A 23,892-nucleotide genomic window follows, 5' to 3' on the forward strand; every position below is an offset into this window, starting at 1 on the left:
AAAGTATTTTTTAAAATCAGTAGTGGAAGGGGAGCCCTGGTGGCCTAGTGGCAAGAAGCTGTACTGCAATCCCAGAGGTACAGGATTCAAATCCACCAGATGCTCTGTCGGAGAAGGAGGGACAGTTTCCTCCTGTACCAGTCAGATCTGATTTGACGGTACATGCACAAAAAATAATAATAAAAATAATTTAAAAAATCATTAATGGAAGTTCTGTGTGAATCAGACCTGAGGGAATTATAAATGAATAAAATACCCTTCTGTTAAGGAATTTATAATCTAGAAGTTGGAGGGATGTTTTTGCCTCACTTCTGAGGCAATAACCTTATGATTGATTCTTTTTATCTGCTATCCTGTGAATTGTAAGGTTTGTTTTAGCTTCCCCACCCCCATTTCCTGATGAAACACCTTTATTCCTGCACTGCATTTGAGGCAGAGTTCCTTCTCCTTTTAGTTGATTATTCTCTCACTTTGGGTAAATTCCTTACAAGCAGGTGCTGATCATTACTCAGTGATGACTTGGGGGGGAGCCATCCATAGAGATGTGGCATTCTTTGCCAAACTCTTTCCTTGGCATTATGCCAGGCAGATTCTAGCCAGCTTGGCTTCCCAACTCAGTTTCCTCAATTAGGGGAAATTTGTGCCTCTACCATGGCCCCTTCTCTGTGCTACTTGGAAATTTTTCTAAACAATAGCTAGTGGAGGGAGGTGATTTCATTTGTTTTCTTTCTCTGAGGAGTTCTTCTGTTTTACACTCACCTATTGAAATTTTTTTTTTTTCAGAATTTTTATTTGTTTTAGGTGGTACCATAAACCTATTACCCTGCTTGATGAAAAGTCCCTTTGTACTCTCTTTTTACTCAAGCATAAACTTCCAAAATGTTTCATAATCCATTTATTAGCCAGGAGTCATTTGATTGTAAAGAACAGAAGCTGTTCAGTGAAGCTGTAAGAAAAAGTGGTGATCGTGTATTTTTACAATACAGAAAAATCTTGAGATTTTCATTACCAGGGACCAACAGGTTTGTACATAGGGTTGCTATGAGTCACAGGCGACTCACAGGTCGCACTTGTCTTCCATTCTTTTCACTGCACACCAGTTTTACTTTACCAGGTTCTTCCCACTTTGACTCTGACTTGCTTGAGTCTTTTCCTAATGAAAACGGAGGAACAAGAAAATGAATACTAATCTTGGGTAATCAGAGTTTAATACTTAAATGACCATAAACTGTTTCATGTTTGATATACAATTAAAAGAAACATTTATACATAACTATTTTGTATGATAGGTACATAGGGTTTTCAGAGGCCTGCTATTTCAGAAGTGGATGGCCAATCCTTCTTCCTAGTCTGTCTTAATGTGAATGTTCAGATTTAGAGAAGTATCAGACAGACTAGCAAGTTAAAGGTATATCCCTTATTGTGGAGTTAAAAATTAGTGTTAGTGTTGTCCCTACCTTTGGCACACGTGTCTTTACCCACTTATTTCCCTGCTTCACCATCCACCAGGATACCCATCCACTCCTACCCACTCCCTTCACATCGATTTCCCATTGACCAGCCCTTGATCTAATAGCTTATATATGAAGCTTCCTCGGGTTCTGTGATTCCAAACACATCAACTTTTCTTAGTTCCTTCTCTTGGGACCAATGTCTCTGATGTTCAGTCGTAATGTTTCCTGAGCAAAGGTGATGCATCCAGAAGAACTGGTGTGTAGATAGGCTTTTTCTTGCCTGCGGCCCTCGGGCTGAAACGAATGCCACGCGGTTTGGCGTCTTCAGTGTTACCTGGGAAGATGGGCGGGGAGTGTGATGGGCCCTTTTAGATGCCCAGCTTTCTGCCAGCGAGGCTCCTTCCACCCTGTCTGCCCCAGTAGCCAGGAAATGAAAAGGCTCATTGCCTTGGGAAAGTCTGCTGTTAGGGACCTCTCCAAAGTACTGAAGAGCAATGGTGTCTCTCTGGAGACTAAGGTGCATTTGATACAGGCCATGGTCTTCGCAGTCACTTGTTACGCATCAGAGAGTTGGACAATGACCAAAGAGGATAGAAGGAGAATTGATGCCTTTGAGCTGTGGTGCTGGAGAAGAGTATTGAGAGTACCATGGACTGCTAGGAAAACAAACAGATTTGTCCTGGAAAGGGTTAAACCGGGTGGCTCCTTGGAGGCAAGGATTCTGGGCTCCATCTAACATACTTTGGACATGTTGTGAGGAGAAACTGGTCCTTGGAGAAGGACATCATGCTTGGGAGGGTGCAGGGACAGCGCAGGAGGGGAAGGCCCTTTCTGAGGTGGATTGATTCAGTGACTGGGATAATCAGGATGGGAGTGTCAGAGACAGTGTGATTGGCACAGGACAGAGCAGAGTTTAGGGCTGTCGTACATAGGGTTGCTATGAGTCGCAAGCGACTTGATGACACATAACAACATTTTGTATGAGAAATGCCAATCTATAAATTCTCACGAGGAGATTAGAATTTCAAATAATATTCCATAAACACATGATTTTTACTGTGATAGCTCAACTTGGACTTTAAAAAAAATCATCCGTTTTTTTCTCTTATCTTTCTCAACACCTATTTTAATAAATGTTTATTATATATTTAATGATTTGGGGGTTTTTTACTTCCCTCTGCCATCCCTCACAACCATATTAGAATGATTCTGTGTATAAACCTTTCTTTAACTTTTGGTAGTAGTGCTTTATACAGTATTTGTCCTTTAGTGACTGACTTACTTCATTCAGCATAATGTCTTCTTGATTCACCCTTGTTACGCAGTATTAATGAATTTTTCGTTGTTTTTCAGTGTTGCATAGTACTGTATTGTGTAAATAAACTATAATTTCTTTTGTTGGCACTTAGGTTATTTCTCTCTCTTTGCTGTTGTGTCTTAATGTTGCAATAAACATGGATGTGCCCATTCCTTACCATTAAGCCAACAACAACAAGCTACCAAAGTAGTTCCTCCAATTTTGTAGCTGTCCTTAAAATAAAGCAGACAGCTACAGATTTGAATAAAGTTATTCATCCTTCACATCTACTGCTATAAATGGAAATAGATCTATTACTCGTTTTTTAAATAATCCTATCTCTTTAAAATATCATAACTGTTAATCTCAGTATATCTGTATCACTGCATCTGAATTCAGGTTATGGATGAGATCTCTTCATAACTATATCTTTAAGAATTTGTAAGCAATTCAGAACAGGTAAATAATAATTCATGGGGCCTTATTCTTCCAATGGCTTCAGTACAGCTTCTACTTTCTCTGTCATTACCATTGGCTCCTGTTCATATGATATTTCCTGAAATTTTTCACTGTCACTTCTTTTTTGGTACAGTGATTCTGTGTATTCCCTCCATCTTCTGTTGAAGCCTTCTAGGTCATTCACTATATTGCACACAGCTTTTTGAGGCTTAAATTTGTTTTTCAGTTCTCTCAGCTAGAGAAATGCAGAGTTAATTCTTCCCTTTTTATTCTCCAATTGCAGCTCTCTGTACATTCCGTTATAATACTTTGCTTTGTCCTCCTAAACTGCCCTTTGAAATCTTCTCTTCAGCTCTCTTACTTTGGCATGTTTTCCCTTTGTTTTAGCTTCTGGGTGCTGGTGCTCCAGTGCAATTTTTAGAGTCTCTGCTGACATCCATTTTGATTTTTTTTCTTTCTCCTCTCTTTGTAATGACCTTTTGCTTTCTTCATGTGTGATATCCTTGGTATCATTTTATAACTCATACTGTCTTCTATCACTGGACCTCTCTAAATTATTGAGGAGTAATGATGTCATTTTGAGGACTATGGCATGTTTGATTAGGACCATGGTCTTTCACATCACTTCCTGTGCATCCGAGATCTGGAAAGTGAATAATGATGACAGAAGAATAGTTGACGCCTTTGAGCTGTATAGTATTGGAGAAAAACACTGAACATCTCGTGGATGGCTAAAAGAACAAATATGTCTTGGAGAGGGTGCAGCCTGGAGCGCTTTTTGAAAGCAAGAGTGATGCGGTTTCACCTCATGTACTTTGGGCATGATACTTGAAGGGGCTCTTCCTTGGAGAGGGACATGAAGCTGGAAAGGTGGAGGGTTGGTGAAGGAGAGGAAGACTCTTGAGTAGTTGGATCAACACGGTGACTTCCGCAATGAACTCTAGTGTATCAGGAAGTGTGAGAATGGCACAGGATGGTACAGGGTTCAGCTATTTTGTTCATAGGGTCACTATGAGTCATACTCAACTTGGTGGCACCTAACAATAACAACAATGTATAATAATTCCTATTTAACCTTAACATTAGTCAAAAAAAGGCTAGAAACATTTTATTTTTTTTTTTATTTAAGACTGTGCACCAAATGAAGGCAATTATGAAGAATTTGTTGAAGGAAGTGATTCAGTTGTTTCATAATGAGGTTGAATATGCATAACATCAAAATGTAAAAGTTGTGAGTGAGACATATAAACCCAGATCCTAGTGCCTGTAATATAATTTCACCTGTACATGTTTACAGAAGATATGCACCAGACACTGTTCAAGAACTAGAACGACAAAGGAATTTCAACTCTAGAAAAGGAATCAATCACCAAACTACAACTCATGAGATAAATATATTCACCCTGACATTTATTTTTTTAAATAATTTTTTTAGAACACAGCCACTTCCAGAGGTTTCTATATTATCTCTCAAAGCAGACGAATAGTTGGAACAGAGACTCTATAATGGTCCGCAAAGCCTAAAATTTTATTATTTGTCCTTTTACAAGAAAAGTTTGTAGGCCTCTGACGTAGAGTTAATATATTTTATTTTGTTTGTGAAAACTCAGTTATAGAAGCAGCCCAGATTTGGTGGCTCTTAATTCAGCTTTTTTTCTTAAAAAGCTGCTTTTATATTTTTATATTACATTTTCCTTTACCCAGCATACCTCTTTATTATTCATTCTCCCTCTTCCTCTCCATCCCTATTAACCTCCCAAGGTTGATTGAATCTTGTGCGTAAACCTTTCTTTAGCTTTTTAAAATTTAATTTAAAAGCCTTACACAATAATTCAGGAAGCTCTTGTGGCATAAAGGTAAGAAATAGCACTGCAATCCCAAAAGAACACAGTTCGAATCTACCAGCTGCTCCATGGGAGAAGGATTGGCAATCTCCTGTGTGATTTACTGCCTCTGAAAACCCGCTGGAGGGAATTTCTGACTTGACAGGACACGTCAGCAACAATACCAAAATTGAGGGAGCTCTGGTGAAGCCAGGCTGTTCCTTGGAGGCAAAGATTCTGAAGCTTTGTCTGACATACTTTGGGCATGTTGCAAGGGGGAACGGTCCTTGGAGAGGGACGTCATGCTTGGAAGGGTGTAGGGACAGAGAGAAAGAGGGAGACAATTGTTGAGATGGATTGAAAACAGTGACTGGGGTAATGAGAGGGTAAGAGTGTCAGAGAAGAGTTGTTAAGATAGAGAGTGGTTTCAGGGCTGTTGTACATATGGTCGCTATGAGTCGCAAGTGACTCGACAACACAAAACAACAACTGGTGGCATAGTCCTTAGTGCTGCTAACCTAAAGGTAGCCAATTTGAGTCTACCAGTGACTGCTTCAAGGAAGAAAGATTAGCAGTCCCCTCTTGTGCAATTTTATAGCTTTCAAAGTCCAATGGAGGGTCAGTTTTGAGTCAGTTCCAAGTTAATGGCAATGAAAGATACCACAATTTTGTGACTGATGTGCATTGCCCAGCATAATTTGTTCTAGGTTCATCCATGTTGTGCAGTAGCTCACACATTTTTAAATCTTTTTTGGTGGTGTGTAATATTCCATTGTGTGAATGTCCATTTTTTCTAATTTTAAAAGGTCTTCCTTGGTTTGCCTTCCAAATGACCTTACAGGGTTGATTTAATGTTGCGTGTAAACCTCCCCTTAGATTGTTATATTAGGGACCTTATACCAATTCGAAGGAGTACTGGTCAGTTTTGAGTCAGTTCCAAGTTCCTAGTGGCAAGCTGCACTGCAGTACTGAAGGCATGAGGTTCAAGGCCACAAGCTGCTCTGCTGAAGTAGGAAGGGTGGGCAATTTCCTCTCATGTGATTGACTGCCTCTGAGAACCCACCAGAGGGTCAGCTATGAGTTGGTTCCAACTCAATGCTACTCAAACAACACCACAACATAACCATAATTCAGGGAGCTCTGGGGGCCTACTAGAAGAAACTATGCTGTGATCTCAAAGGCATGTGGTTTGAATCCATCAGCTGCTCCTCAGAATGAGAGACAGTGTCCTGCGTGGTCTACTGTCTCTGAATACCCGCTAGAGGGTCAGCTGTGGGTCGGTTCTAACTTGATGGTACAAAGCAGTAACAGCCTTGTTTTTGCAATGTCAGGACTTTTAATTTCAGGCTTTGACCAAAGTTAGTAGCTAGAACAACATTAAATAACTCTCCCAGAATGCTAACTAACATAGATTAGAAATTTCCATCTCTCATTGAGACCTGAGTATTGTTTTGTCTCTTAATCTGTTTCTAGTTCATGTTAGTGAACTCACTTCTTGTTCTGTAATGTTTCTTGAATAGCAAACATTTAAAAGTTGTATTAGAAATATCTTTCATGAAGACATCTGAGTTTACTAGTCATTCAGAACACATGGAATATGGTCTTTGCTAACAGGCTAAAGGCCAGGTGTTGCAACCATCCACATTAAAAGCCTTTTTCAAACCATCAAGTTTTTTTATAATTTAATTATAAACAGATTCCTCTCCCTACCCCACAATATTTTTTTTTTAAATTTACATCTTGGAGATAGTGCAAGTAGTTTCATACTAACTCTTCAAAATCTAAAAATTAAGCATAGACGCTCCTAAGATGCCATTTAAATCTAATGAATGTTCTTTGAGGTTACTATTCAGTATATTGTGTGTACCATGGAGTTGGAACTGACCCATAGTTGACCCTTCAGTTGATTTTTCAGAGGCATGGAGTGATTGCCCATCTTTCTCTTGTCAAGCACCTGATGGATTTGAATCTCATGTTTGCATTGGCAGCATTATTATAAACCAACAACAAGCCACCTTAGTAGTTACTCCACTTTCGTGTTTGGCGTTAGTTAATGTAAAGTAGACTTATACAGATTTGCATAAAGTTATTCATCCTTCACATCTCCACTACCATAAATAGGTTTATTACTTTTTAAATAATCCTCTTTAAAGTATCATAACTATTAATCTCATTATCAGATGTTAGATTCTACTCCTAGTCCTCAGAAACCACCATTGAAGGGAACTAAGAAAAAAATAGTTGTTGTAATTTTGGAATTTTCTACATGAAAGGTTTGCCTTTGATGTTCTTAATTTTCAGAAGCATTGCTGTCATAGTGTCCCCTCCAAGAATTTCCCCCAAAAAATTTCCATTTAGATGATAAATATGTCATCAATCTGTTTATAATTATATTGCCCATTGAACAACAGAATCTACTTAACCTTAGCATTTATTCTGAGTCTTGTAACTTTCAGAAGAGTTGGATTACTCGCTGTAAGTCAGCAGGTATTAAAGTGAATCCTGACTCAGTTTCATTTTGATAGTAGGACTTTATGGGTTTTTTTAATCTCAGACTCAAAATAATTTGATTCTCTACTGCCAAAAATGAATTTTTTGAATGGTTTAGGAATTTCCTCAGTCTCTCATCTTTTGTAGACGTATTCCCCCCTTTCTCTTTACCATTAACTGTGTTTTTCAGTATCACTCATATATTTGAATTTTCCTGAGTATATTTGTATACTTTGCTTACAGTATTTTCTTTTTTCCCCTCCTCATTCTCCTTTTCTTGTCTCTGCCTGTTAAATTCCACCTACCCGTCATTTAACACACACTCGCTCTTATTGCCCTCAAGTCAGAACCTACTCATAGTTGACCTTACAGTGGATTTTTTTGCCTGTAAATTGCACAGGAGGAGACTGCCCATCTTTCTCATAAGACACAGCAAAGTGGATTCATGTTGCTTGCCTTTGCATTCAGAGTACAATTCTAGGCTACCAGAGCTTCCTAAATTAAAGTTTAGGGCAAATTATCACTTCCATGAAGTGATTCTTAGCACATCCCCATACTATCACAAATTTCCTCATAAAACAGACAGTACTCTGTAATAAGTACCAGAGAAAGAGAAAGAACAATTACTGGGACCTCTGAGTTGTTTAGGGAACTCTGGTTGTTTAGTGGTAAGGTGCTGCCATCCCAAAGGCATGTAGTTCAAATCTGTCAACTACTCTGAGAAGAAAGATGGACAGTCAGTCTCCTCTCATGTGTTTTCTAGTCTCTGAAAACCCAGTAGAGGGTCAGCTATGAGTCAGTTCCAACTCAAAGGTACATAACAGCTAACATGAGTTTAGTAACAGAACTTGCTTAGGTCTGCAAAATAGTCACATCTAGCTATAGTGGATCTAGATCTGTTTGAACACCACAGACATTCAGTAGACACCCCAGGAAGGTCATATCTAAAACTACCTTAACAAAACTTAAAAATTAGACTAGGGGGAAAATTTCCATTTATTCAAATAATTTAATTACCTAATGGAGCTGGTAGGGAATACCAGAGCAATATCTATCTGTGTTTCATTGATTATGAAAAGGCATTTGACTGTGTGGATCATAACAAACTGTGGCTGACTCTGAATGGGAATCCCAGAACACTTGATTGTGCTAATGCAAAAACTATACTTGGACCAGGAGGCAGTTGTCTGAACAGAGCAAGGAAAAACTGCATGGTTCAAAATTGGGAAGGGTGTTTGCCAGGGATGTGTCCTATCTCCATACCTTTTCAACCTGTATGCACAACAGATTATCCAGGAGGCTGTGCTCTATGAGGAGAAGTGTGGCATCAGGATTGGTGGAAGATCATAAAAAATCTGCATTATACAGATGATACAACTTGCTTGCTGAAACTGAGGAAGACATGAAGTGCTTGCTGCAGAGGGTCAAGGACTGCAGCTTTCAATATGGATTGAGGCTCAATGTTAAGAAGACAAAGATTCTCACCACTGGGCCAATTGGCAGCATCAGAATGGATGGTGAAGAGATTGAGATTGTTCACAGCTTTAGTTTGCTTGGCTCTGCAGTCAACACTCTTGACACCAGCAGCTAGGAAATTAAAAGACGTATTGTGGTGGGAAAATCTGCTGTTAGGGACCTCTCCAAAGTACTGAAGAGCAACAGTATCACTCTGGAGACTAAGGTGTGTCTGATACAGGCTATGGTCTTTGTGACTGCTTGCTATGCATCAGAGAGCTGGTAATCTGAGTGAGTGTGCCGCAGTCAGTGAGATTGGCACAGGACAGAGCAGGGTTTAGGGCTGTTGTACATAGGGTCGCTATGAGTTGCAAGTAACTCTACGGCACATAACAGCAAACAACAACAACAATGGAGCTGGACAATGACGAGGGATGATAGAACAAGAACTGATGCCTTTGAGCTTTGGTGATGGAATAGAGTATTGACTATACCATGGGCTGCTAGGAGAACAAACAAGTTCGTCCTGGAGAGGGTGAAGCCAGGCTGTTCCTTGAAGGCAAGAATTCTGAAGCTTCATCTGACATACTTTGGACATGTTGCAAGGAGGCACCAATCCTTGGAGAGAGACATCATGCTTGGGAGGGTGGAGGGACAGCACAGGAGAGGGACCTTTGATGAGATGGATTGATTCCATCACTAGGGTAATGGGGATGGCCGTGATGGAGAAAATAAGATAGGTAAGGGATAGAACAGGGTTTAGGGCTGTTGTGCATAGGATCGCTATGAGCTGCAAACAACTCAATGGCACATAACAACAACAACAATGGAATAAAACTAAGTATTCCTTAAACAATAAAATTCAGGCACTCAACAAAGTATTTACTATGTCCAGTATCTGAAGAATGAATGCCTTTGAATCCTTGAGTTGGTGAGAAATATTGAATATCTCATAGACTGCCAAAAGAACAAACTTGGAGGCAAACAAGGAATGCTGTAGAAAAATTATCGTCCAAATGCTCTTGTGAAGTGAAGATGGCTTTATTTCATTTACGTTGGGTATGCTATCAGGAGGGGCTAATGCCCGGAAAAAAGATATACTGGCTGAAGTTGAGGGTCAGTGAAAACCTCTGAAAACAAGGTGGATTCTCACAGCAGCTACAATGGACTCAAAGCTTTGCAGTGATTATGAGGATGGTGAAGATTAGACATTGCATCATTCTTTTGTACAGAGGATAGCTATGAATCAGAGCTGACTCAACACTACCTAATAACAGACATCGGAAGAAACACAAAATGAGATCTGTAACCAAGAGAAAAATCCATTTAAACTGACCTACAAATCGTGTAAATGGTGAAATTATCCAAAAATGAGAGAAGAAAAACGATAAACAAGATAAACCTCTAGATTTGAGGTAAGACTAGACAAGAAAGGGCATGCAGTTAATCTGAAAAGTCATTAGGTGAGCTTACTAGCACATTAGACATTAGAGAAGACAAGGTTAGTGAAAATGAGACTCAGCACACTTCCATTAGAGTAGGTTCTGACTCTCAGTGACTCTTTATAAAGTTTTCATGACTGTAAATGTTAACAGGGGATTGACATACCAGAAAAACATCAAAGGAAAAGGAGGAAGAAAGAGGACTAGAATAATATTTATGTATAATTAGCTTTGAGATTTTCCAAACTTGATGTAAACTATAAACCTACAGATATAAGAATATCAGTGAACCCAAGCAGAATAAACACATGTACTTGTGCAACACACAGAGACAGATATAAAGGTTTATTATCTGATGACTGAAAACCAAGGTCAGAAATCCTCAAAGCAGTCAGAAGTAAAACACTCATGTTACATACAAAGAAATAATGGTAAGAATTACTGTTGACTTCTCTTCAGAAATAAAACAAGCTAAATTTTTGGTGTGGTAAAATATATAAAAAACATCTGCCATTTTGACAATTTTTAACAGTACAGTTCAGTGACAGTAATTATGTTCACCGTGTTGTACAGATGTCACCACTATCAGTTTTTTAATTTTTCCATCACATTTAACAGAAACTCAGCTCTTAAAGAAAAACCAAAAATACACATGAATCTTATATTCAGATAAAATATACTTTGAAAAGTAAAGTTATCTAAATCCTTTGGAACTGTGCTGCTAACCCAGAGGTGACTTGTTTGAATCTACTAGCTGCTCCACTGGAGAATGATAGACAGTCTCCTCCTATATGATTAAGATTAACATCCTTTTGGAGAGTCAGTTATGACTCAGTTCCAATTCAATGTCAATGAGTTTTTATGTTAAAAAGATACTGTGTAACTATGAAAGAATGTAGAAAAAAATTGGAAAGAATATGCTGTAAAAAAATTAAAGAAATACTGTTATAAAAAATTGTTAGAATTTTAACATCAGCAGACTTGAACTCTGAGAAATGTTAAAGGAGCGTCTTTAAATTATTGTTCAGTTTCTTTTTACTTTTGTAAAAAGTGTGTGTGTGCGCACTCCGTCAAATGGGATCCGACTGGTACAGGAGGAGATTTCCCCTTCTCCTCCTCTGGAGGATTTGAACTGCTCGTCTTCAGGGTTGCAGTGCAGCTTCTTGCCACTAGGCCACCAGAGTTTTCTTAAAGGAGCTTCTTTGAGCTAAGGGTAAAAGATACTAGATATGTTGTTGTTATGTGCTGTCGAGTCGTTTGCGACTCATAGCGACCCTATGCACAAGAGCCCTAAACCCTGCTCTATCCTAACCGCACTGCCTCTGATACACCCATCCCAATTACCCCAGTCACCGAATCAATCCGTCTCATAGAGGGTCTTCCCCTCCTGCGCCGTCCCTCCACCCTCCCAAGCATGATGTCCCTCTCAAGGACCCGTCCCTCCTTGCAACATGCCCAAAGTATGTCAGGCAAAGCCCCAGAATCCTTGCCTCCAAGGAGCAGCTTGGTTTAATTCTCTCCAAGATGAATCTGTTTGTTTTCCTGGCAGTCCATGGTACATTCAGTACCCTTCTCCAGCACCACAGCTCAAAAGCATCAACTCTCCTTCTGTCCTCCCTAGTCATTGTCCAACTCTCTGATGCATAACAAGTGATTGCAAAGACCTTGGACTATATCAGGCACACCTTAGTCTCCAGAGAGACACCGTTGCTCCTGAGTACTTTAGAGAGGTCCCTAACAAGGGAATAAAGAACTCCATAGTGGGGAATTATCTAGTAAATATGAAATACCTGTATGCTTTTATTAATGCCTTTACATGACATTGAAACTTAAATAATGACAATATAGTCCAGACGTTTAACACATTGAAAGAAACTTTATGGGGAAAAATAGCACAAAGGATGAAAGGGTATGGAAGCATACTGCAAATTTTAACTACCATATTGTGAATGCTGGAACAACCACTAAGGTATCAAGTTAGGAATAAAAGTGATCAGATAAAAATGCATCTAAAAGTTTGCTTTCCAAGAAAAGGAGGTAAAGGAATAGATAAATTTAAACTAGAAATAGAAAATAAAAACAAAATATAACCTTACACCCAACTATATCATTAATTATATTAGGTTTATATGAGCTAATTCTAAATAGTAAAAGAAATACTTTATAATACTAAAGGCAAGGTTCAATGATATGACACTTATAAGAGAAAAACATTAGAACTAAGTATATAAGGGTTGGGATTGAAGGTATGAATTCAGAATTCTTAATAAATGCTAAGTATGTACAGTGTAAGTATAAGGGGTAAAAAGTGTGTGTGTGTGTGTTTATATAGGATACTCCCATAACAGTGAACACACTTAGCATCTTGATTTCTAAATATTTTTAAGTAAGAGGAATCTGAAATTCCTTTGTAAAATGACTTATTTTGTGTCTGAGGAAGAGCAAGTATAAGATGAGCCTGGACCATCTTGTTCCACAAAATTGTTCAAAGAATTTGGGACATAATTAAAAAGGACACAAGAGTTCCTGTTTGGCTCACATGTAAAAGAACTTGATAGTCATCACTCTTGTGATTTTCTTTTTTAGCCAAATTACAAAGTTTATTTCAAGTTCAAACCCGGGCTCCCGTGTGCTGACACAGCAGCAGCCAGCCGAGAGCCCACTCTTGTGATTTTCAAGGAATAAATGAAACAGATGGAATAGCAACAACGCTTTTTAGCTTATGACAACAAATACAGAGGATTACAATTTACAGAAAACAGAAGTCCTGAAGCCAGGAACTGGAAAACTTATCCAGCTAACTAATGGTTGTAGTCTGTGTGAAAATTAACTTGAGAGGGGTTAAAATAGCAAGAAGCCTGGTTTTAGGGGAGCTTCACCTTCACAGATTATAACTCCTGTAGCCCACCAAGTTCTTATGGTGAACATGAAGATCTTTAACCTTAAGCAATAGAAGAGAAAAAGAACCATTTTGAAGCATGCCTAGAACAATCTGTTTTCTATCAGCTTTCAAGAGAAACGACTTTACCAGACTGTAACAAACATGAGAAAAAGGGAAATACTTGCTCTGTCTCCGATAGTCATTGCCACTCCCGTAGTCAACGCTTTGCTTCCAAGTCCTTGCCCTAGTTCTCCTTTTTCTCCTCACCTGGCTGCACCATGGAGGGTTACCATAGGCCCAACCAGCAGATGGTACAGGTCCTGAAGGACACAGCCAACTACCTGCATATCACCTCTATCCAGGCACCAGCATGGCAGGCTCACGTCACCTTACATTGTGCTGCAGTGCCACAGAGAACATGGCGGTCCTCTTCTTCCATACCCTGTGTTAAGCAGCCCAGGACCCCTATAACCCTCACAATGACTGCTTTGTGCTCTCCAAGAGCCACATGGTATGCCAATCTTGTTTAAGGTCTGGGCCAAGGTGGAACTGCTGAACCTGTGGAAGATTACCTCCAATCTATATGGGCACCCATCTCTATATAACACTCCTGTATGCTAGGAAGTGGGGATCTGTCAGAGGGCTCCATGTGAGAGCCCTCTGGCCAAGGCCCTGGCTAAGCTGGTTCATGGTAGTGACTGTTTCTACCCTGGATGGCAACACTAAGAATTCTACCTTCTCTGATCTCTTCAAAAAGGAGCACCCAAACCACTTCATTGAATATTACATTGCTAAGCAAAAGATGTTGAACATCTACGTGGGCTGTGCCACACACAACCAAATGGTGCCCTTCTGCAGCATCTTCGCAGCCTAATTCACATAGGCCTTTGACAAGATTCACATAGCAGCCATCCTCAGGAGCAACATCAACTTGTGTGGTTCCCACTGTGGTGGTCTATTAGTGAAGACACACCCTCTCAGATGGCCCTGCAAGATCTGGCCATGTTTCAGTTGATCCCCAGTGAAAAGGTCTTTTAATCAAACAATGGAGTGCCTACAGAGAAGGCAATGGAATTAGCAGCCAGTTCTAAGGGCGTCTTGTTCCATTTGGACCCACCACCTGGAAATGTCATCATCTACAGCAACGGTGAAAAGTTCCAAGTCAGTCAAGCCAAGGCGGTCCTGGAGAAAAAGGATGACCAGGTGACCATGACAGGAGCTGCATGAGGTCTTGGCTGCAACTGAACTGCTGAAGAAAGAGAAGATCAACATCTGTGTGGTGGATCCCTTCACCATTAAGCCCCTGGATAGAAAACTCATTCATGACAGAGCCCAGACCACCAAAGGCAGGATCCTCACAGTGGAAGACCATTATTAACAAAGCTGGCATAGGTGAGGCAGTGTACAATCCTGTGATGGGTGAGCCTGGTGTTACTGTCACTCACCTGGCTGTCAGCTGGGTACCAAGGAGCGGGGAAGCCAATGGAGCTGCCGAAAACATTTACCATTGACAAGGATGCCATTGTGCAGGCTGTGAATGGCCTTGTCACCAAAGTCCAGGCGGTATTGAAGTGTGGGGTGGGGATTTTGCACATACATGAGAGTTCTGGCAGAAGTGCTCAAAAATGTACTGGGAGAAGTCTGGATTTGGAAGGTCACAGCTTAGGAACACAGACCCTGTAAAGGTGAGAACTAATAACAGGTTGGTAAATCACTTCCTCTTCTTCCTGGAATCCTAATGGCTCAGTGATTGATAACTCAGCGGTTAACCCAAAAGTTGCTAGTTAAATCACTGTGCATTCTGTGGGAAATATCTAGCATTTAACTGCCATAAAGATCCCATTACAGAGCCAATAGTCAACATTATGATAGATGGAGAAAGGATTGGACCTGTCAGTGATTTCAGCTTGTTTGCATCAGTAATCAGTACACTTAGTACCAGGAGTCAGGAAATCCGGAAACATATTGCATTGGGCAAGTCTGATGTCAGAGATCTCTCCAAAATGCTGAAGAGCAATGATACCAGTTTGAAGACTAAGGTGCACCTGATTCAGGTCATGGTCTTCTTAATCACCTGCTGTGCATCAGAGAGCTGGACATTGAATAAGGGTGACAGAAGGAGGATTGATGCCTTTGAGTTGTGGTATTGGAGAAGAGTGCTTAATATCCTATAGACTGCCAAAAGAACAAATAGCTATGCCTTGGCAAAAGTGCAGCCAGAGTGCTTCTTTGCAAGCAAAGATGATAAAACTTCATCTAACATAGTTTGTACAGTTAGGTGAGTCTATCCCTTAGAAAGGGACCTCATGCTTGAAAAGATTGAGGGTCACTGAAGGAATGGAAGACCCGCAGTAAGATGAATTGACACAGTGACTTCAGCAATTAACTGTAACGTGTCAGAGATGGTGACAATGGCATAGGATAGGGCTTGGTTCAGGTCAACTGTTCATAGGGTTACTATGAGTCATTCTCCCTGGCACCTACCAACCACCACCACCATAGTGAGTTACAGCTTTGAAATCCTATATGGCAGTTCTGCTCTGTACTGTAAAGCTGCTGTGAATTGGAATCGACCCAACAGTAGTGAGCTCAATTCCTCCCCCACCTTACCACTACATTAACAAAGCTCCTATATATAATGGAGGATTGTGGTTGACAGAGTTGCGAAGGTATGGAGTCTGTTTAAGGAGATGTTAGAGAAATCCAAAGATGATATAGAAACTTCAACAAGGACATTAGAGTAAATTGGGACATCTGATACCTACAGCAATAGTAAACGACATAATTTCTAGCCAGATCAACATAAACCTTCACATTAAAGGTCTATTTGAATTCCTCTTAACCACTATATAATGTTAGACATTTCACAGGAAAATAGAACCATATTAAAATGCAGAAGAAAACACAATCTGAGAACATTAAGCCGTCAACAGATCCAGATGTAAATTTGTGAGAGAATTTGTCTTTATCACATTTAGAGTTAGTAATTATGATTAATATGAAAGCTCTAATGGAAAACCTGCAGAATGTAAAAAACCAGATGGATAAATTAAGCAGAAAGACTGAAACCTTAAGAGTAAACTGAAAACAAAATGTTTGAAATGAAAAACCCTAATAGAAATAAAGAATGTGTTTCTACGTGCTTATCTCAACTACCTACTGACACACAAGTCTGTGTATGTATAGAGGGCCTTTTCTGTCCATTTGTGTAGATTTTCCTCATTGGTTATATAGAGACATCGTGCCCTGACCTCCAGACCACTGGCATGATCAGGAAGGACCTCATAGTCACAGAAGAGTTGTGGACAGAATCTAACCACCCAACATAAACATTACCGAACATCAGAGAAGGAACATGATCTCCCCTGCTCCACATAATCCTGTAAGGGTAGACATAGTAGTTTAACTAGAGGTCTCAATGTTTAGACACTTAAATGTGGTTCCCTACTTGTGAGAGCAAACCAACAACCACTTAACTGACATCAGCAAACTCGCACACAGACTAGTACTCACAATTAAAAATTGACAATTAAAATGAACATTTAGAAGAATATAAAATACTAAAGAGAAAGTGAAGAAACAACTGATAAAAGATCAGATAAGGAACTTGAGACAGTTATTTTAGGCTCCTCAGAGAAATCAATGAAAATGGTAAAACACAGAAATCCTGGAAGACTGCAGGCTCAGGATTTCAATACAAGAACAAACTAAATGGACATATACAGGCATACAGAAATAACAAATAAGAATTCAGTAGGTTAACAATAAAATATCAGATAATCCAATGGAAGAGTAGAAATGTTGAACTCAATCAGTGGAAGAATTCAGCAATTAAGTGGACTAATCCCTCAAACATAGTACATAACAGTTATGTGGGATAACATCAATAAGAATATATGTGAAAGAAATTCCAAAAGAGGAGGAGAAAACACATACAGAGATAATTTTTTAAGATACTTTGGCAAAATCTTCCCAAATAGCTTTAAAGATGAAAACTTTTCATCAGAAACTCAGCAAACCTCATACAGGATAGACCCAGAAGAAACTCTAAGACCACATCATAATCAACAAAAGACAATTCTGAAAGCAAATAATAAAGAAACAACATAAAAGGGGTACCAGTGACATAAACACTGATTTGTTGAAGATAGTGTGCAGGATAGACAGCAGTGGGATGAAACTGTAAAAAATGAATGAGGAAATTATAAACAGAATAGTTTGCTTTCTCCTTAAACCAAAATAAACCAATTACCATCAAATTGATTCCAACTCTTAATATTCTGTAGGACAGAGTAGAACTGCCCATAGAATTTTCAAAGCTATAAATCTTCATGGAAGCTGACTGGGCCATTCGTCTCCTGTTGTTAGGTGCCATAGAGTTGACTATGATCCATAGCGACCCTGTGAACATCAGATCTGAACCTTATCCTATCCTGTGCCAGCCTCACACTTTCTGATACACAAGAGCCTATTACAGCAGTCACTTGTGTCAGTTACCTCATTGAGGAGACGTCTTCCTCTCCTTCAGTGACACTTGTGTCTTTCTGAGCATCATGTCTCTCTCCAAGGAATAGTCCCTTCCTTGCAACATGCCCTAAGTATGTGAGGTGAAGCTTTTATCATCTTTGCCTCCAAAGAGCACTCCAGCTGTACCCTAAAGACATATTTGTTTGTTCTTTTGGCATTCCATGGAATGTTCAGTACTCTTCTCCAGTATCACAGCTCAAAGGCATTGATTCTTCTGTCATTCTTATTCATCGTCCAGCTCTCAGATGCATAGCAAGTGATCAGAAAGACCATGACCTGAATCAGGTATACCCTAGTCCTCAAACTGACATTACTGGTCAATAATTTGGAAAAGTCCCTAACTGCAGACTTTCCAAGTGCATCTACAGTCAGCACCTTGGTACCTGCATCAGGAAATCAGGGTGTTGATTGTGGATCCAAGTAAGATGAAGTTGTTGACAGTTTCAGTCTTTTCTCCATCTATCATGAGGTTGCCCTTGAGTCCAGTGGTAAGAATTTTTGTCTTCTTGACATTGAAAGGCAGTCCATATTGAAGGCTGTATTCTTTGATCTTCTGCTTACTTTCAGCAAGCAAAGTTGTGTCATATTCGTAACAGTTTATTAGTGTTCCCCCAATCTTAGTGCCACATTCTTCATAGAATCCAGCTTCTTGAATAATTTACTCACCGTACAGATTGAATAGGTATGGAGAGAGAATAGAACCCTGACACACTCCATTCTTAATTTTAAACCATGTAGTGTTCCTTTGCTTTGTTCACACAACAGCCACTTGGTCTATGTATAGGTTTTGCATGAGCACAATTAAATGCTCTGGATTCCCATTCTTCTTAATGTTAACTATAGCTTATTATGATCTACACAGTCAATTGCCTTTGTATAGTCATTAAGTCATAAATAGACTTTCTTCTGGTATTCTTTACTGACATAAGCAGTGATATCCTTAATGCCATGGTCTCTTCTAAATCCTGCTAAACTTCAGACTGTTTCCTGTCTATAGACTATTCTGTTTTTGAATGGATTTCCATAATATTTTGCCTGTAGTTGTTATGTGCAGTCAAGTTGCTTGCAACTCAAAGTGACCCTATGTACAACAGCTCTGAACCCTGCTCTATCTTGAGCGAATTTTATTGTCTCCAACCCACCTACCCCCAGTCACTGAGTCAGTTCATGTCATCTAAGATCTTCTTGTCTTGCGCTATCCCTCCACCTTTCCAAACATGATGACCTCCTCCAAGGAGTGGCCCCTCTTGGCCACATGCCCAGAGTATATAAGATGGAGCTTCAAAATCCTTGCCTCCAAAGAGCAGCCTGGTTTCACCCTCTCCAGTACAGACCTGTTTGTTCTCTTAGCAGTCCATGGTATATTCAATACTTTTTTCCAGCACCACAACTCAAAGGCATCAATTCTTCTTCTGTCTTCTCTTAGTCATTGTCCAGCTCTCTAATGCATAGCAAGCGATTATGAAGACCATGGTTTGAATCAGTTGCACCTTAGTCTCTCAACTGATACATTGCTCTTCAGTACTCTAGAGAGGTCCCTAACAGCTGATTTTCCCCATGCAATTCATCTTTTGATTCCTTAGCTGCTGGTATCAAGAGTATTGATTGTGGAACCAAACAAGTTGAAGCTTTTAACAATCTCAATCTTGCCTGTGATATTAATGATATTGTTGAATAGTTTTCATATTCTGTTGGAGGACCTTTCTTGGGAATGGGAACAAATATGGACCTCTTCCAATCTGTTAACCAGACAGCTGTCCTTCAGATTTCTTGGCATAGACTGATGAGTGCAACCAGGTTTGTGTGTGTCACTTGAGTTAAGTCAGTTGGTATCACATTGATTCCTGGGGCCTTATTATTAATGCTTTAAATGCAGTTTCAGCTTCCTCCTTCATTACCATTTGCTCCTACTTATATGGAACTTACTTAAATGTTTCAGTGTCAGTCAGTTCTTTTTGGTGTAGTAAATCTGTCTTCTGTAGTGGGTTTGAATTGCAGATTTTTTTATTTGTAGCTAAAATTCTGGTGGTACCACAGATAAAATACATGGTCAGAAATTGTCTGAATAACTCATAAGCAACTTGCACTTACTTGTACTTTCAACAAAACAGAAATCCTAGAAGTGGACACGTTTGCAGAAACACAGCCTACCTAAACTAATGTGAATGTTGATATTGTTTTGTGATGCTGGGGCTGGGTCAGAACCAACTCAAAACGGACCCTTTAGTGGATTTTTAGAGGCAGTAAATTGCATAGGAGCTCTCATGGAGCAGCTGATAGATTCGAACCACTTACCATGGTTTGGCAGTATAATTCCTTACTACTAGGCCATTAGAGCTTCCTTAAATGAATGTAAATACATATAGAAAATTCAGATAGGCCCATTTAAAACAAATTTAAAATGTTATCCAAAAGAAAAAAAATCCCAACAATAAAAAACTTTGGCCAAATTGGCTTCTTTTGAGAAAGCTACCAACATTCAGAGATGATTTGACACAAGTTCTACTTTCAGAGTTTCAAGAATATTCCCTAATTCATTCTATGAAATAAGCATAATTGAAATGCCAAAACTAGATAATAATAAAAAAAAATCTGTTATGTCCCATTAAATTGACTACGGCATCCGATCTGAACCTTGGTATCTTGCACCTTTCTCACCATCTCTGACATGCTTTAACACATTGCTGTAGTCACTGTGTCAGTCCATCTTGTTTTGAGTCTTCCTCTTTGGACCTTCTGTCTGTCTCAGCATGATGTCTTTTTCCAAGGACTGGCCACTCCTGATAACATAACATGCCCAAAGTGTGTGAAGTGAAATTTTACCATTCTTTCCTCTTAGGAGCACCCTTATTGTGCTTCTTCCAAAATAGACCTATTTGTTGTTTTGGCAGCCCATCAATATTTAAATTCTTTGCCAGCACCACAATTTTAAAGGCATCATCTCTTTTTTTCTTTCTCATCCTTAGTCACCATCCAACTTACAGGTGCATAGGTAGCAATTGAAAATACCATGGCTTAGATTAGGCACACCTTACTCTTTAAATGGATAGCCTAGTCCTTTAACACTTTTTTACTTTTTTCAAATACAATTTCATTTTTTAAAATGATAATACAAAGTTTTAAGATGATCAGAGGTTGACCTTGTCAAAGGAAAGATGACCCATTTTCTCCATTAAGAGCTTCCCAGAGTAGCCAGAGCATAACGCTACAGAAAGGCCTGTTCTAGGCATCCCCTGATCAGCTCCAAACTTGAAGTGTCTGACTAGAAGTTGCACCTGTACTAGAAGTACTGTCTTGATACTAGGTACTCAGCTGTGGGCTTCCTCTTCTGATATGTGCTCAATACCTGGATCACCATCTTCCAGATCTACTGGCCCTGCTGGGATGCCCCTGAGGACTGCCTGTCCTCTGCCATTTAGCTGAGTACCCCTGACACCACCTGCACAGGCATTTGGATTTGATCCATTTTCACAGGGTGTGCTCTTCTCTCTAGTCTCATTCTTGAGCCCACTAAGAGTTATTCCCATTGTGGATAGTGTTTCCCAATTAAAAAAACATGATTCTAAAACCAAAAACCTCCTAGAAAGGCACATCAGAGATCCAAGCTTCTGTGACTCACTAAGTCTAAATTTAAGGTCAATAGTTTGTTGAAGATTATATAGCAGAGGACAGGTCTCTAAGGTGAACGGGAATGCTCCTTAAGGCAATAAACCATTTAAAATCAAAAAGGGCAACATTTGTCCCAAGAATAAAGCTTAAAGGCAAGAAGAGATAGGAAAGGGAAAATTAAGAGGAATGAAGTTCTTTTGGGGATTGCAAATACTGTCAAACAAAAAGCAAATTGTTGAATGGGAAAGCAATTCTAGAGTTGCACTTTCCTACACCAACATCCTTTGATGTTTCTGTCTCCTGTTGTTTAAGACTTTGAAGAGGTGCAAACGTAACACATCTTTTCATTTCTTGACTGATTTTGCCATGGATATAGATTGTGGATCCAAGTAATAATGAAACTGTTGACAACTTCTTTCTCTGTCTTTCCTGATTTTGCCAACTGGTTCAATAATGTTGCAGTGTAATCCATAGAAGGCCCTACTTGTGTAGACCATCTTCTTCATGAATGTTGATGCAAACATTCTCAACAAAATCCTACTCAACATAATTTGACAGAGTATCACAAAAAACTCCCACATCTTGCTATGATAAGAGTCATGTAAGGGATGCAAAGATGTCTTCTTGATGTTGAGATGTAATCCATATTGAAAGCTATAGTCTTTAATCTTCTTCAGTAAGTGCTTCAAGTCTTTACTTGGCACAAACAAAATTGCGTTATCTGCATAACATAGATTGTGGATAAATATTCCCCCAAACCTGATGCTGCATTCTTCTTCATATAGTCCAGCTTCTGAAATTACTTGCTCAGCATACAGACTGAATAGAGATAAAGGATACAACTCTAACACATATTTTTTTTAAAGATTTCTCCAACTTTTTACATTTTTTAATTGAGATTTTAATGAAAGTTTATAAAGAACTTGGATTTCCACTCATTCATTGTTGCACATTTTCCTCCCTGCCCCCATCCCTCAAAGTTAGCTTTTTAAAAAAAAAATAGTTCTTTCCTTTTGATATAGTTTCTCCTCCCCACCCCCTTGACCACTTTACTATGCAGCTCTTATTCTGGACTCTTGTCATGTCAACAATACCTAATCATATATTCCTTTTATATAGTTCTCTTCCTTGTCTGTTTCAGTGCCATGTACATTATTTGTTCTCTCTTTCTTACTTGCCTCCCAACCCCCATGTCAGTCCTGTTTTATAACAGTGTCATTATGCAGTATTTGTCCTGTTGTGACTGAGATATTTCACTCAGCATACTGTCCTCCGTGGTCACCCATTTTGTATAATATTTCATGAGTTCTTTGTTTTTTAGTGTTGTATAATATTCCATTGTGTGAATATACTAGTTTATCTTTCCATTTGTTTGTTGATGGGCACTTGTGTTGTTTCCAACTCTTTGCTGTTGTAAACAAAGCAACAATAAACATGGGTATGCATAACACATACCTTTTCTGATTTTAAATCATGTCCTATTTAGTAATGTCCTGTTTGTTCAAACAGCTGCTGCTTCTATGTACAGTTTTTATGAACATAATTAAGTGTTGTAAAATTTCCATTTTTTAAAATGTTATCTGATCTTTTTAGTCACTTGCTATATATCTGAGAGCTAGACAGTGAATAAGGATGACAGAAAGAATTGATGTCTTTGAGTTCTGGTGTTGGAGAAAAGTATTGACTATCCCATGAACTGCCAAAAGAATAAAGAGACACATCTTGGGAAAAGTGCAGCTAGAGTCCTCCTCGGAAGCCAGGATGATGAAGCTACACCTAACATACTTTGGGATGTTGCTAGGAGATGCTATTCTTTGGAAAATTGGAGGGTCAATAAAAGAGAGGAAAGACCTTCAACCAGATGGATTGACACAGTGGCTGCAGCAACAGGCTCAAGTGTGTCAGAGATGAAGAGAATGGCATAGGATAGGACAGATCTGTTGTTCAGAGGGTAGCTATGAGTCATACTCAAGTTGACATCACTTGACAAGAACATCATTATCTGCAATTTCTTATCCACACAGTTGGATGCTTTTGCATTCTAGTATTCTCTGCTTTAGCTATGATCATCAGAAATCAGCAGTGATATCCCTCATCCCATAGACTTCTAAATCTAGCTTGAATCTCTAGTAGTTCCTTTTTTATGTACTGCTCCTGTTGTTTTTTAATAATTTTAAGTAAGATTTTATTTGCCTGTGGTAATAATGATATTGTTTTAAAAGCTCTATAAATAGCAAAGGCTTATTGTTGGATATAATGCCAGAAGATGAACCCCTAAAATTGGAAGGCACTTAAAATGGATCATGTCACTTTAATTTGATGAAAATATTGCTTGAAAATAATATGTTGTTGTTGTTGTTATGTGCCGTCGAGTCGCTTGCAACTCATAGCGACCCTGTGTACAACAGCCCTAAACTCCGCTCTGTCCTGTGCCAATCGCACTGTCTCTGACACT

The 23,892-nt window shown here is 39.2% G+C and overlaps 1 protein-coding gene and 1 pseudogene across 1 annotated transcript in view; both read left to right on the plus strand.

Moving 5' to 3' along the window:
- LOC102850893 overlaps positions 1-14,984 on the plus strand; it is a 36,366-nt pseudogene extending 21,382 nt beyond the window's left edge.
- Positions 1-23,892, plus strand: part of REV3L (REV3-like, polymerase (DNA directed), zeta, catalytic subunit) — a 229,381-nt gene that overhangs the window by 22,255 nt on the left and 183,234 nt on the right. The gene's annotated exons all lie outside the window — the stretch shown is intronic.

This window comes from Elephantulus edwardii, unplaced genomic scaffold (genome assembly GCF_000299155.1).
Source record: "Elephantulus edwardii isolate Elephantulus edwardi_28Jun2011 unplaced genomic scaffold, EleEdw1.0 scaffold00002, whole genome shotgun sequence".
NCBI classification, from domain to species: domain Eukaryota; kingdom Metazoa; phylum Chordata; class Mammalia; order Macroscelidea; family Macroscelididae; genus Elephantulus; species Elephantulus edwardii.